Consider the following 14,802-nt stretch of genomic DNA (forward strand, 5'->3'; position numbering starts at 1 on the left):
TGCACGTTTTTTATAGGATATGGATATCTAAGGCGTAATGTTTTATCGATTTAGCTGTTACTTGTTGATTCCAGGTTATGGAAGATTGCTTAACCATAACTGAAATAAATAAGCTGTTCACGAGTCGAGCCAGGGTGGTTTCGAGCTCGAGCTTGAAATTAAACGAGGCAGAACAGCTAGGTTCGAGCTCGATTTTGAAGTTAAATGAGCCTAAGATTGAGCCAACGAGCCGAGCGATTTTGGCTATGTTACAGATCAGCTAGGCTTGAGATTGACTTAGTTTGACTGTTGATTAGATGTTAATTGTGGTTATATATTAGGTTTTTTGTGTAATGTTGTACTCGTATTAATTTAGGTGTTAGTTGTTGATTTTAGGTGATTTAGGGTTTTCGTGGCTTAAACCCGAAGTGCAGGTTTTTTTTATAGGATATGGATATCTAAGGCATAATATTTTATCAATTTAGCTGTTACTTATTGATTCCGGTTGAGTTAGGGTTTCCACTAGGGGTTACGGGGGCCTAACCATGAGTTAGGGTTTCCACTAGGGGTTACGGGGGCTTAACCATAAGTGTAATACATAAGCTGTTCACGAGTCGAGCCAGGGTGGTTTTGAGCTCGAGCTCGAAGGTAAATGAGGCAGCTCAACTAGGCTCGAGCTCGATTTTGAAGTTAAACGAGCCTAAGATCGAGCCGAGCTTGGGTTGATTTTGGCTTGGTTACAAAAAATGAGTCGACTCAGTTTAGGTTGTTTCTAATTAAGTTTTTTTAGCTGGTTTTTATTCGAGCTTTTATTGAGCAAGCCACGAGCTTCTTGAACAGCGTAAACCGAATGGTAGGTTAGGTTCGATTAATTGTCTAATGTATTTTTTTTGTTATTTCTTTACTTTGCGTTTGCTGAAAATGGTTTGGTAATGATGTTCCAAACACAATTTTGAAGTTTCGAAGCTGAAATATGCCAGTTCCAAGCTCGGTTATAACAGTTGCAGCATGAAATTAATTGCTCGTATCTATAAATGGAGGTATAAAACATGGAATTAGAGGTATAAACTTTTGGAAAAGCACAAATATACAAGGTTCGGTTTCCATGAAAGTCGGTTAACGAAGACACATTATCATTAACTGAATGGTCGGTTAACCAGATTTACTTAACCATAACCGATTGGTTTTGTCGGTTATGGTTTGGTTTTTGCTCACCTCTAGCTTCCATGGCTTAAACACTAATTGTGGTTCATGTTACGATATCTAAGGTTTAGAATTTTAGATGTTAGAAATTGTCCCCCATTCACAATTGCTAACTATGTTTAGAATATGATTAATGATCAAGCTGTTTAGTTATTAATCATTATCTCAATTTTGTATTGTTATGGATTGTTTTACCTATGGTGGACTGATTATGCTGCATTCCTTTAAATTGCAGGATCAGGAAACAATATTCATTGTTTATTGCTGAAACAGTTATTTATTCTGTATATCATCACATGCACCGTTGATGCTGGTTTTACTGATATTGGAACCGGGGCTCAAATTGTACATCACCATAAGAGAGGGTATCCTCACCATGGTGCTCCCAAGCTTGTGCTAGCACCAGCTGAACCACCTAACTATGGACCATTGGTGACCTCTGCTCACTCCCCTTCAAACTCACATTTTTCAAAACCTTCAATGAGAAAGAGTGCGACCGAACCTCCTGTTGCTGGATTTACACCTCCAAGGCTAGCGATTGCACCTAGTAATCGGGTCCCACATTACCTACTGGCATAGCCCAGCCACCATTGTCTCCTCATGGATCCAGTAAGACTTCTTTTTTCTCTTTAATTTTTTCTTTCGAAAATAATTATAACAGGTTGTTGTGTTTCTTTATGCAGATTGTTGTGGACCCGGGACAGTGCAAAGACGACACACAGACGAGTGCCACTGTTTATATCCAATAAAACTCGATATTCTTCTATTTAATGTCTCATCGAGCCCAAATTGGAATCAGTTATTTGAACAGTTTGCTTCTCAACTTGGTCTAAGAACCTCTCAGATCGAGCTAATAAACTTTTATTTACTCAGTTTATCAAGACTTAATATTTCAATGGATTTAATTCCACACACAGGAATCAGTTTTTCTTCCCGTGAAGCTTCTGCAATAAACTCTTCACTTTCTATGCATAAAGTTCATCCAGACCCCAAGCTCGTTGGTGGCTATAAGCTTCTTAATTTAACCTGGTTCAAGTCCGTTGCCTCTGCTCAAGGTAGTTTTTCAGTAATTTAATATTAAGCATTGTTTGTTTGTTAAATACAAACTTTTTAAGTAAATCCCAGTTTTAGCAATCAACCTTAAACTAGAAACAAAATAGATACCTGCTTACAGTGTTTTTATTATGTCTGATTTTAGTTGATGTCACACATGTAAAATTGAGTATCTGGAAAACTTAAATAAATCATTATAAGTTTGATAAAAATGATATTGTCTGAAATTTAGATTGAAAAGAATTATTAAATGTCACATCTGAGCCACATATGTAAAAAATGTGCCTACATTGAAAAAGAGTATTGAAAAATGAAATTGTTATTAAATTTGGATTAGAATAATTATTAAAGGTCATATCAGATGCATTTTGTCATACATATATATGCTAAAATGACAAATAAGATGTCATTTCAACAGTTTTTTAAAATCAGCAAAACACAAGCATTACTTGTAGCTATAAAATAATAATAAAATGTAACTTGGTTGCTAATAACAAGATGTAACTTGGATTTCTATTTTACACCTAATTTTAAGTTGGGTGTTAAAATTAGTAAAAATGTATTTTGTTTTCGTGCAGTTTCTCTTAAAACAAGCATTGACCTCCTTTTTGCATTGTAATATATAATTGCAGAACCTAGTGTTGCTACACCGCCTGCGAAACCACCTCTCTCAACGCCTTCAACTCCAACATCATCAAACACTCAAAGTAGCGGAAAGCACCTCAGTTTGATTCTTGCTGTTGGAATTGGTGCTGGAATTCTATTGCTTGCGGTTATTTGTGTTCTTATACTTTGTTCTTTTCGACGAAAGCCTGAACCATTGCCAAAAGAAACTGGTATGAATTTATGCTAATTATGAACCTCAACTTGATTTTCTAATTATTGCATTTCCAAGACGTGCATAATCAGTTTTTAGTGTTTGGGTAATTGGGTAAGTAATATGATTATGGTTACCTGATTATTTTTGAGTCAACATAATCGGTTAAGGGGTAGTAGTAACAAAATGGATTTCCCAATTCCCATGTAGGCTTGTAAATGAATCGAACGAAAAAGAACGGTTCATGTTCGTTTGTTTAATTTTGACCAAACAAATGATCGAACACAAATTATTAAACAAATGGGGTTTTCTTCTATGTGTATGTTTGTTAAGAAAATGAACGTGTTTGTGTCGTTTATGTTTGTCCGTCAACAGTATAAAGGTAGGTTCACGAATGTAAATGAGATAACATAACTGAACATAGATGAACAAACATAACTGAGCTACAACCAATTAAAAGTGAATGTGAACAACAATGTGGTGGGCCTGAAAGTTTAATAAATAAACGAACTTCCTGCCAACCGCTTAATGAACAGTTCACCGAGCATTCGGTTCGTTTACAGGTCTAAGGACTAGCGTCACTTTATGTGGTTCTTCTTCTGATGACGTGTCTTATCACTAAAAGTAGTTGTAACACCTGTTACTTATTTCTTCAGTTTCTTACCTTTTTTACTTTTTGGAAACAGATAAGCCAAGGGCAGTGGAATCTCTTCCAACCGCAGGGTCTTTTACGCACCCAACCAGTACACGCTTTCTTGCATACGAAGAACTCAATAAAGCAACAAATAACTTTGAACAAGCTAGTATACTCGGTGAAGGCGGATTTGGAAGAGTTTTTAAGGGTGTTTTAAGTGACGGGACTCAAGTAGCTATAAAGCGGCTTTCTAGTGGAGGCCAGCAAGGCGATAAGGAGTTTTTGGTAGAAGTTGAAATGCTCAGTAGGTTACATCACCGAAACCTTGTGAAACTTGTTGGATATTATAGCAACAGAGATAATTCAGAAAACCTTCTATGTTATGAACTTGTTCCAAATGGAAGTTTGGAAGCTTGGCTCCATGGTAAGTTTATTTTGTATCTAAGGGTGTTATTGTCTTTTTGTCGTTAAAAGGGTATTATTGTCTTTTTGTAGGCCCGCTTGGGGTTAACTGTCCATTGGATTGGGATACCAGAATGAAGATTGCACTTGATGCTGCAAGAGGACTTGCATATTTACACGAGGATTCACAGCCTTCTGTTATTCATAGAGATTTTAAGGCTTCTAATATTTTACTAGAAAACAATTTTCATGCTAAAGTTGCAGACTTTGGTCTAGCTAAACAAGCACCCGAAGGACGAGCCACTTATTTGTCAACTCGTGTTATGGGTACATTTGGGTTAGTTCCTATAAAGCTTTTTCAAATATGTAATTTGAATTTTTCCTCAACATTATAATAGTTACTGAGCTGGCATTCATATTCAGGTATGTGGCCCCTGAATATGCTATGACTGGGCATCTGTTAGTCAAGAGTGACGTGTACAGCTATGGGGTGGTCCTGCTTGAATTGTTGACTGGAAGGAAACCCGTGGATATGACCCAACCATCAGGACAGGAGAACCTTGTATCTTGGGTGAGTTGCTTAATATTTAATTTATGATTTTAAAGTTTAAGCTTTAAACATTTTGAATAATCTTTTGTTATACAGTCACGACCAATCCTAAGAGATAAGGACCGTTTGGAAGAACTAGTGGATCCAAAGCTCGGCGGAAAATACCCGATTGAAGATTTGGCTCGAGTTTGCACAATTGCAGCGGCTTGTGTAGCACCGGAAGCAAACCAACGGCCCACAATGGGGGAAGTAGTACAGTCACTAAAAATGGTACAGCGTGTCACAGAGTATCAAGACACATCAGCAACAGATACTCGACCCGCCCAGAAACAGTCATCAACCACTTTTGAATCAGACGGGACATCTTCTATGTTCTCATCGGGCCCGTACTCGGGCTTAAGTGCATTTGATCATGATCATATCCCACGTGCGGCTCTCTTTTCAGAAGACCTTCATGAAGGCAGGTAACCGGTTTTTCATATCTGGATTTGGATTTTGGGCCCGGGTTGGATTAAATTTGGGCCCGTTTTCAAATTATGATTGAAACGTTATGCTCTGTCTCTGAAACCGAAAGAGAAAAGCGCCCCAAGAATTACGTTGTACAGTAGGTATTGTTGTTTATGGCGTTTTTCCCTTCGCGACAAACGTAATTGTTAACAGATTTTTGGTAAGAGTTAGTTTCTTTGTTTATGTGTTTTTAGAATCATATCTGGTGTCAATCATGAAATTGCTGAAAATTGTGTATTATGTCTTATCATAATTAGGATAGTTACAAAGGAAACATAATCTAAGACTAAGCGTACTGGGGCGACTTTTTTGAGGAACACCCCCCCCCCCTCTCCGGTGATAATAGGGGTGATAAGGGGTGGGGGAATGAATATTTGTCGCCGGTTTGTTTTGTTAAATATTATTATATTATGATGTGTGATATATATATATATATATATATATATATATATATATATATATATATATATATATATATATATATATTGAGCTACAACACCATTGCACCCCTAAACATAAATCCCTCATTTGTTGACTGGGCGTCATATGACCTAAGTCGCTCAATTTTGTAGCCCCTGCAATACACAAAGCCTAATAAAATATATATATATATATATATATTTTGAAATGAAAACGGCACGTCAAGTAGACAAATTTTAGAATCCAAAACGTCTCGAACTTAAATCATTGTCCTTCCTAAGAAAAATAAGTTTTTTTTGTTGGCTCCATGGCGATGATAAAGAAAGTCATCGTTGTCCCGAAGAGGAACATGAACAAAGAGAATAAGACATCACATTATTGTTTTATATTGTCCTTAGTACAAAAGAACGGAGAACAGATATACATGTTACATACTTTGTCCTTACCTATACTTTAAAGACACATGCTTAGGCTAGTGTATATCATTTGTTCTTTTAACTAAACTTAAATCAATAATAGCTTTTATTTTAAAATTATATATTATATACACTTACAAATATTATACTATACATGAAACTCGGACTCGAGTTTGAGTCTTTTATTTAATGAACTCAAAGTTTAACTTAAGCTAACCAGCTTGATTCGAGCCTTTAATATATTGATCTCGAGTAGCTCACAAAACACGATTCGTTTATAACATTATTAGTCTTATGTTCTTCCATGTACTTGCTTCGAAGTCTAGAACTATAATACAACAGTTTTTCATTTTTATTTTTTTTATGTATATATAATATTTTCTCTTATAGCAAAGAAATGAAAGGACTAAAATGACATGTTTTATGTATACAAGAGGATGTAGATACACATAATTATACAATATGTTTTTCCATTATATTACAAACTCCAAACATGAAAACAGATTCATAGTTACAAACATTACAGTCTCCAAACATGTTCGGTTTAAAGATTACAGGCTTTGAACCGTCTGTTGCTGTGGTGGTTTTCATGTCGGTCTTACTCGCCGAAGATCGATCTCCAGTTCGATCCTGGGCAACAACATTTTAATTTTAATCTTCTTTTTTGCCAATCCAAACAATTCATGACTCCAATCACCTTCCTTTTGGATCAACAATCTGCGAGAACGCGTTACCATCATTATCGCTATCATAATCATACTCATCGTCAAGGCTCAACGTGCTCATATGCATCGCTATCATATCACTACTTTGAATCGGCACTTCAACCATCCCGCCACCCGCAGAACCCGACTTCTTCCCATGTCTCGTTTCTTCACCATTCGTTTCCGATTTAAGCACGTATTCCAAAGTCCACAACACATCACCCATTGAGGGACGATCGAGCCCGTGATCCGCTAAACACTTCAACGAGCATTCAGTAAATTTCTTAAACGACTCGGGTTTAATCTTCCCTTTCAAATGCGGGTCCACCATCTCCTCCAACGTCCCTTTTCTCGAGCATTGCAAAGCATAATCGGCTAAACTCACTTGCTCTTTCGGGAGACTCGGGTTCAAAGCGGGTCGGGCACATAACACTTCAAAAAGAACAACCCCGAATGAGTAAACGTCAGATTTTTCAGTCAGCTGTTGTCTTCTGAAATACTCGGGATCTAGGTACCCGAAACTACCCTTCACCACCGTGCTCACGTGGTTCTGGTTCAAATTCGGGCCGGTTTTCGATAACCCGAAATCCGACACCTTCGCAACCCAATTATCATCACATAATATGTTTGTCGTTTTCACGTCTCGATGAATAATCGTGTATTTTGCTCCCGTGTGTAAGTAGTGAAGCCCTTTCGCGGCCCCGACTAAGAGCTCGAGCCGTTGTTTCCATGTAAGGGTAATCTTGTTACCCTTATAAAGATGTTCGCGCAACGTTCCTTTACCCATGTAATCGTAAACCAAAACCATCTCGTTACCTTCTTCGCAAAACCCGATTAACGAGACCAAATGCCGGTGTCGTAGCTTCGATAACATCTCGATTTCTGTCACGAACTCGTTAACGCCTTGCTCGGAAGACGGGTTTGACCGTTTGATCGCCACTTTCATGTTCCCGTCGATTATCCCTTTATAAACTTTCCCGAACCCCCCGACCCCGATAACGTTCCCCTCCTCGAAATTATTCGTCGCGCTTTTAATCTCGACTAACGAAAAATACCGACAATTGCAAACCGCATCCGAAGACAAACTACTCCCGGTTTGGCTTTTCCCGGATATAGTCGACTTACTAGTCGAGTTCGAGTTCCCGTACAACGGGAGCCAGCTCGTGACACCCGAATCCGACCCCGCAACCCGCTTCCTCAGCCGAATCACAAACAACAAAGCCATCGCCACCCCGATCGTGGCGACACCGCCCATCGCCCCACCCACCACATGCTTAGCCGTTATCGCGTCCGGGTCATACGCTTCCCGGTTCGCAATCAACTGTTTTTGCATCATTTTCGACGGCTCTGGATTCCTTCCTGCCAAATTCGACTTCGAATCACTAATCTTAAAAACCTCCAGTCCATTCAACAAAACATCGTAAAACTCCGGTTTTAACTCGATATTCGTATGAAGCGTGACCCATAACTCCTCGTCCCCCGACTTATCACCAACATATATCGCGAAATCCTTTCGCGTCGGGATCCCCTTCCCGCCCGTCCACGCGATAATATCCGCGGTAGCGAACGCGGTCTCATTATTTAAATATATTTCAAAAACCCTTTGATTTATTTTATCAACTTGATACTCACAAAAATGAAACCTAACTAAATAAGTAAAATTAGCATCAACAGGAAACAACCATGTCACATTACTTTGCTTATTAACATTCGCGTCCGGTCCTTGAGACCTCGCGGTCCGGTACACATCCGCGGGAGCTGTGGCTTCCGACAACTCCTGATAATCAATCGTCACATTCGCTATATGCGTTACAGTACCCGCACCAAACATATACGGCGTGTCGTCATACCAGCTCCTCAATAGCCCACCCGAATCATTCGTCGGCGGAAGATACTGCCCGCCGACGTTTAATCGAAACATGTTTTGCATATTCGCCGACGCGCCATCGATCGTGCCGGAGTCGTAATCCACCCCGACTAATCCGGCTTGATCATCGAACAATTCCGGTTCGGTTATTAATTCAATTCCGTTAACAAACCCGAAGGTTTTGCCATTACCATTACCGTTACCGTTAGGTTTGAATGTTAGGGTTATAGTCTCGGAATTAAAAGCGGATAACGAATATTCCTTAATAAGGTAAGCCTGGGACAACGCTTCAGCGTTTATAAACGCGCTGAAGTTTTTCAACAATGTGATTGAATTCGTTACAACGGTTGTATATGAAGATGTCACATTATAATTCGGGTAATCCGAGGGGTAAAAATGTAGGCGGAGGATGTACCGACTGGTCGAATTGACTGTGAATTTGTACGAGGTTTCGCCGGTGAAGATACGGGCGGTCATGTACGGAACGTCGGAGGAGAGTGAAGGGTCTTTTGTCGTGGCGGTTGACGAGACGGATTTGTGGCCAAAGGCGAGGTATTTGGCGTCGGATTCCCATTTTCGGTTGTCGGCGTCGGTGCCGGGGTTGTTTGAGCCGCAGGTTAGGGATAACGGTGCGGCGGTGACGGTGGCGGAAGGTGGTATGGTTAGGGTTAAGATGGTGGTTAGAAGGTGGATGAAATTTGGGTTCATGATATGTTTAAAAAGTTTTTTGGCGGTAAATATGGTTTAAAGATTTTACCAGTTTTTTGAAAATGATTTGTGTGGAATGGTTGATTTGGTTGGTGGGATTAAAGAGTGGATGAGAGTAAAAATAGGTAAATGAGGATTATGATTTTTATTTAATAATGTCTATTGGGTGGTAAATGAGGATTATGATTTTTTATTTAATAATGTCATAAGATATAAATAGTATATTTTTAACTTTCATTTTAGTTTTGACTGTGTGGTAAAATGTGTGGTACAAGCTAAAGGTTTTGTATTCGAACACCCAAGAGTTATGATATTTGTAAACGTTAATTAAACATTTAAAGATTTTGTGTTCAGCTCCGGGAAAGTATGAAATTTGTTGTTAAAAAAATGTTAGACATGATTACTATTATTGAGCTTTGACTGTGTGGTGAAAGTTTTTGTTTTTTTAAGAGGCAAGTAAATGGGTAGGTGAGTTTTCGTAAAAAAAAAAAAAGTAAATGAATAGAATTTGATGGTTATCATGATTAATATTAGCTTATAATCTTTTTGAGGTTGTTGCATTGTTTCTTCGATTTGGAAACGTGTTATGAGGCGGTTGGATGTTGCTTCGCATGATTCGTTGATGCCTAAACTTATTTTGTCTTGACTTGAAGATTTGAAAGACCAGCCACGAAGAAGGCTCTCGTGGAAGCAGTTGCGTGGATGATTTTGTGTTAAATCTAACAATTATAGTATGTTTAAATTAATAATTTTACCAATTTCGTGCCACTAACTTTTTTTTCCTCACTTTTTCGGTAAAACTACTGTAAACTTGGTCTTTTTAAACGTACCATTAAACTAAGCTTTCATTTCAAATATGGTATTACGCGTGTTTAAGTAACCGGCAAACTGTCAAAACCAAACCATTTTTAGCGTCTCGATATAATCTTTCAAAATCTATAGTTACCGATTCGACCTAGAATTAATTTTAAAAACTGACCAAACTAGAGCAAACTAAACATCCATATTCAAAAGGATTGTTACCTTTCTTAAAACCAATATGATTAGATATAGATATTATTATGTATAGCCCATCAATAAATCCATAATATATAAATAAATAGACCACGGGCCAAGATTTGCATAGGGGTTTTGAGTAGTGGGCTGAAAGTTGTGTTAGCTATATAGTATATACCCTAGTTTGTTAGTTGCAGTTCCTATAATAAGTGCTGTTGACCTGACATGTCTCATATCATATCATTGTATCTATAGCCGCCACAATTTCTGTCACCAAAGTATCACATACACCATTTATTTCGGGATGCCACATGCCTATACGACTTGTATAGGCCTATACGGCAGTATAGGGTACACATGTCTGACAAGGGGACAAAAAAACAGCTTTTTACAGCCTATACGACCGTATAGGCATTAAATGTCTCGTATTTCATTCAAACAAAACCATAAAAGCTATACAGTCGTATAGGGCTATACGACCGTATAGAAAATAAAAGCTATACGGTCGTATAAGACTATACGACCGTGTAGAATACATTTGCAGAAACTTTCAGACTACCTTAATCACTGCCAGAAAACAAGTTAAAAAAACCTCAAATTTTGGGGTGCATTTTTATTTTAATGTATGTTGACTAGATGTTAAAAAAACCTCAAGTTTTTATTATATGTAAACAACAAATATGCCTAGACAGTCTTGAGCTTTTGACGAGTTAAGCTTGAGCTCAACATTTAAACCCGTTAAGATAAATGAACCAAATACGACTCGTATAAATCACATATATTGTATATCAGGTCATCATTTTTTAAAAAAAAAGTGTCTACATGTCACACCCCGACCAAAGGCGGAACATGCCGGGGTGCAACGTGATTGGACAAATATACAAGACACTACTTAAAGTGACAATATTTAATCAACTCATTTTATTTCAACAAATCAATAAACAACACATCTCGTCCACACAAACAAGTTGAATACAAGTAGCAATTATGTTGTTCGTTTTACTAATATCATAATAGTCTTGGTAACGTTTTCATCAAGTCCTCGAGTCAACTAAAGTCAAACCTGTAACATTTCATAAAATAAAGTTTGTCAACACAAAGGTTGGTGAGCAATTCATAAGTTTGAGCATATAAGTATATAGTAATAAAAAGCCACAAAACTTGTATACAAAACAATAAATAAAAGCAACAACTTGGATAAATTGACAATCGCTAATAGAATTACGTTAGCGCCACCTAGCTACAAGGGTTGCCAAGTAGTCTAGGATTTAATAGAATATCGTTAATTGCATTACGTTAACGACACCTTGCTACAAGGGGATGCCAAGTAGTCTAGGATTTATAGATTCAACCAACCGAAAGCGATAAACACATAGACATATAGCATAGAACACCAAATCAAGCAAGTATTTAAGTAATGTATACAATCACGTTTGTGGGTTTAAGATTCAAGTAAATAAAGCATTTAGTTTGATAAGTATGAAATGTCACCCCAAAACGGAAGATGGAAAAAGGGGTATGAAAGTACTCACCTCGATTGATGAACCGAGAAATAAATAGATAAATAAATGAAGCTCGAACGGTAAACGAACAGATCCGACTTGAAACGATAAACATCTTAGCTAAAATAAATAACGTAATATATATTAATGAACTTAAAACCATAATGAAACTATATTGGAAACAATGACCGATAAGGTTTGGTTATAAATCGGATTACCGGTTAATTTGTTAATGATTAGGGACTCGTACTTAATTAATAATTAGAATAAGAATAATATTATTTTATTGAGCTTTTAAATAGCTAAACCAATATTAAAAGAGACAAGACGGGTTTTGAATCAAGTGTTCGGTTTTATAACAATGAATTGATAATAGAGTTTATATTATATATATATTAAAAAACTAAGTTTCTGTTACTCAGAGAAATGCACTATTCATGATACCAACAAGTTATTTTATTTCACGTGGCCAACCTACACAAACTCCAACATTGGAAGTTAAAAGTAACATTTGTTGTTTTGCTATTTCCCCCTTAACCTTTTTCAGTTGTGATACTTTTAGCCCCAACATGTACTTCTTCTCTTTCAATGGTTTCAAGAAGCAAGAGAGAAATGGATAGTGAGAACTACATTCTTCAAATCAAATTTCTGTTGAGTGTCCTGTTTCTTTAACTCTGCTCAATGCTAAGTGTTCGTCGTTGCCCATAATCGGCAACGTAGTAACTAGAAGCTCGTCGTGCCGTATCGCCGGTGACTTGATCTGTCGAAGACGATGATGTTTCGGGGCTTAGAATTCACTCGGCGGCAAATAGGGTTTCGCAACTTTCGACAATGACTCCGGTGATAGACAACAACGTCTTCATTTTGGAATTCTAATTTTAAAAATGGTAACTAACAACAGCCCAGATTTTCTTCTTATTCATTATTTAACGTGAAGTAGTAGTAATTACTATATATTTGTATTCACCTCAAATTTTCAGTTTATATGCTTAATTTCCTTTTATTCTATGCTTAATTTCTTCTCATTTTTTGGTTAGCTAATGTGGATTTGGGTTGTGCAAGATTTGTATGTTTGTTACTTGGTCTATTTAACTATTAGTTTCTTTTGATAAACAGTTGAAGTGTTTGGATTGAATGAAGAGACGTGCTCATGCTTAGCCATTTATTTATGCTGAGTTAAAAAATAGGCTGTTTTCCATAAGTGGTTTAAGATTGCTCTAACATTGTCCACAACACAGGAAAGTTTCCAAAGCCAACATAAATGTGCAATTTATGTATGTTGCTCTAGTGACAGACTAAAATCATCCAGTTTATTAAATGCTCAAAATAAGTATCCTATTAACATATCATTTATAGTTTTTTATCATTGACAAGTGAAAACAAAAACCGGGCAACAGGATTTCCTATAATGTAAACATAGGAAAAAACACCTACTGTATGATCAAAAGTCGCCGCACGCCGCGAAGCGCGTGGATAAATTACTAGTTAATATTATTATTGATAAAGATGGAAATGATAATAATGATTTTAGAATATGTTATATATATATTTATAGATATATAAGATAATGATGATAATAATACTATCAATTAAGAATTGTTGTTAAAACTAATAATAGTAGTAGTAATAATAAATAAACGTTATTAATAGGTTTATAAGTTTTAATGATAATAATAATTATTATTATAATAATTATATGTGCTATATTAATAATAATTAAAATTTATAACATTTTAATAATAGTAGTACTTTCGATAAAAAGATATAACTCGAGTGACAATGATGTTAGATGGTAATTAGGCCCGACAAGGGTTTCGGTTCGATAAAACAAATGAATAGTATTAACAATATCAAATTTTAATAATATTTCTTTATAATCATAATAATAATAATAATGATAATAATAATGATAATAATTATCTTGTTAATAACAATAATGAGTTTTATATATTTAAATAGTTCTTTACTAAATATATGATTTTTAACAATGATAACACAAGCTTGGCCTAGGATGAGACTCAAACCCGGTTATTCATCTTTTCTCCAATTCATACCAACTCCATACCCTTCCAACCCGATTCCAAGAGTACAACCAATAATTAAAAAAACGATTATTAACTATTTAAATTCGATAATATACGAAAAACTAGAACACTAAACCCAAAGTTAAATTACCTTTTAGATGTTAAATTCGTGGCTCTATACCCGAAAGGAAATGAGCCACACCTGCCGGAGACGGAAACCGCAATCGGAGGGAGGGAGGAACGGAAAGAGAGAGTGAGAGAGAGACTGCGAGAGAGAGAGAGAACCGGTGCATCGGGGCCACGGCGGCCGGACTTCCGATCGCCGGAAAAACGACAGAGGAGAAGACGGGGTGGCCGGCGTGATGGGGTTACCGGGGAAACGAGGAGGGAAAGGGGAAGTGATGGTCAGTGGTGACCGGAGAAAGGGGAGACGGGGTGGTGTCGGGCTCGCCGGAGGTCGAGGGGTTTGGGTGTGGGGATACCGGAGAACGAGAAGTGAAAAGGGGGAGTGGCCGGAGGTTGGGCTGGGTTAAAGGGAGGCGGGGTTGGCCGGAAATGGCATCGCCGGAGGTGGTGGCCGGGGGGTGGCGGCCGGAAGGAGAGGGGAAGAAGATGGGTGGTTAATATGTTAGGTTTAGGGTTTTATCTATTTATATAGATGGTGCATAAAAGTTACATTTTGGCCCCTCAAGTTCTAATAATGGTTTAATACATGTTTAAAGGTTTCTAAAACTTGTAACGAGTTTACGAAAATCATTTTAAAACCCTAATGTTTTTCTTAACGACTCAATAGTGTGACAAACATCGATTTATTGGTGATCTAGGTATATAATAATATTATATAATAATTAAATAAGGTTCTAAAAAATGTTGAGTCGGGTTTACAATATGAAAGTTTACAAAACAAATATTAATCGAGACTCAAATTTGACGAATGTCACACTATAAACGAGCCAAATACGACCCGTATAAATCACATATATTGTATATATGGTCATCATTTAAAAAAAAAGTGTTTAT

At 37.1% G+C, this 14,802-nt stretch overlaps 2 pseudogenes across 1 annotated transcript; one reads left to right on the plus strand and one right to left on the minus strand.

Annotated features, from left to right (window-relative positions):
- Positions 1-1,410: 1,410 nt before the first annotated feature.
- LOC143610000 (receptor-like serine/threonine-protein kinase ALE2) lies at positions 1,411-5,443 on the plus strand (annotated as a pseudogene). The gene is made up of 7 exons (XR_013149512.1): positions 1,411-1,791; positions 1,866-2,237; positions 2,868-3,071; positions 3,739-4,110; positions 4,182-4,425; positions 4,512-4,659; positions 4,735-5,443. The product of XR_013149512.1 is annotated as a receptor-like serine/threonine-protein kinase ALE2 (transcript).
- A 1,231-nt stretch (positions 5,444-6,674) lies between these two features.
- LOC143610002 (receptor-like protein kinase ANXUR2 pseudogene) lies at positions 6,675-9,419 on the minus strand (annotated as a pseudogene).
- Between the last annotated feature and the right edge of the window lie 5,383 nt (positions 9,420-14,802).

This window comes from Bidens hawaiensis, unplaced genomic scaffold (genome assembly GCF_021521415.1).
Source record: "Bidens hawaiensis isolate Kalapana, Puna unplaced genomic scaffold, B.hawaiensis_p1.1 tig00023535_1, whole genome shotgun sequence".
NCBI classification, from domain to species: Eukaryota; Viridiplantae; Streptophyta; class Magnoliopsida; order Asterales; family Asteraceae; genus Bidens; species Bidens hawaiensis.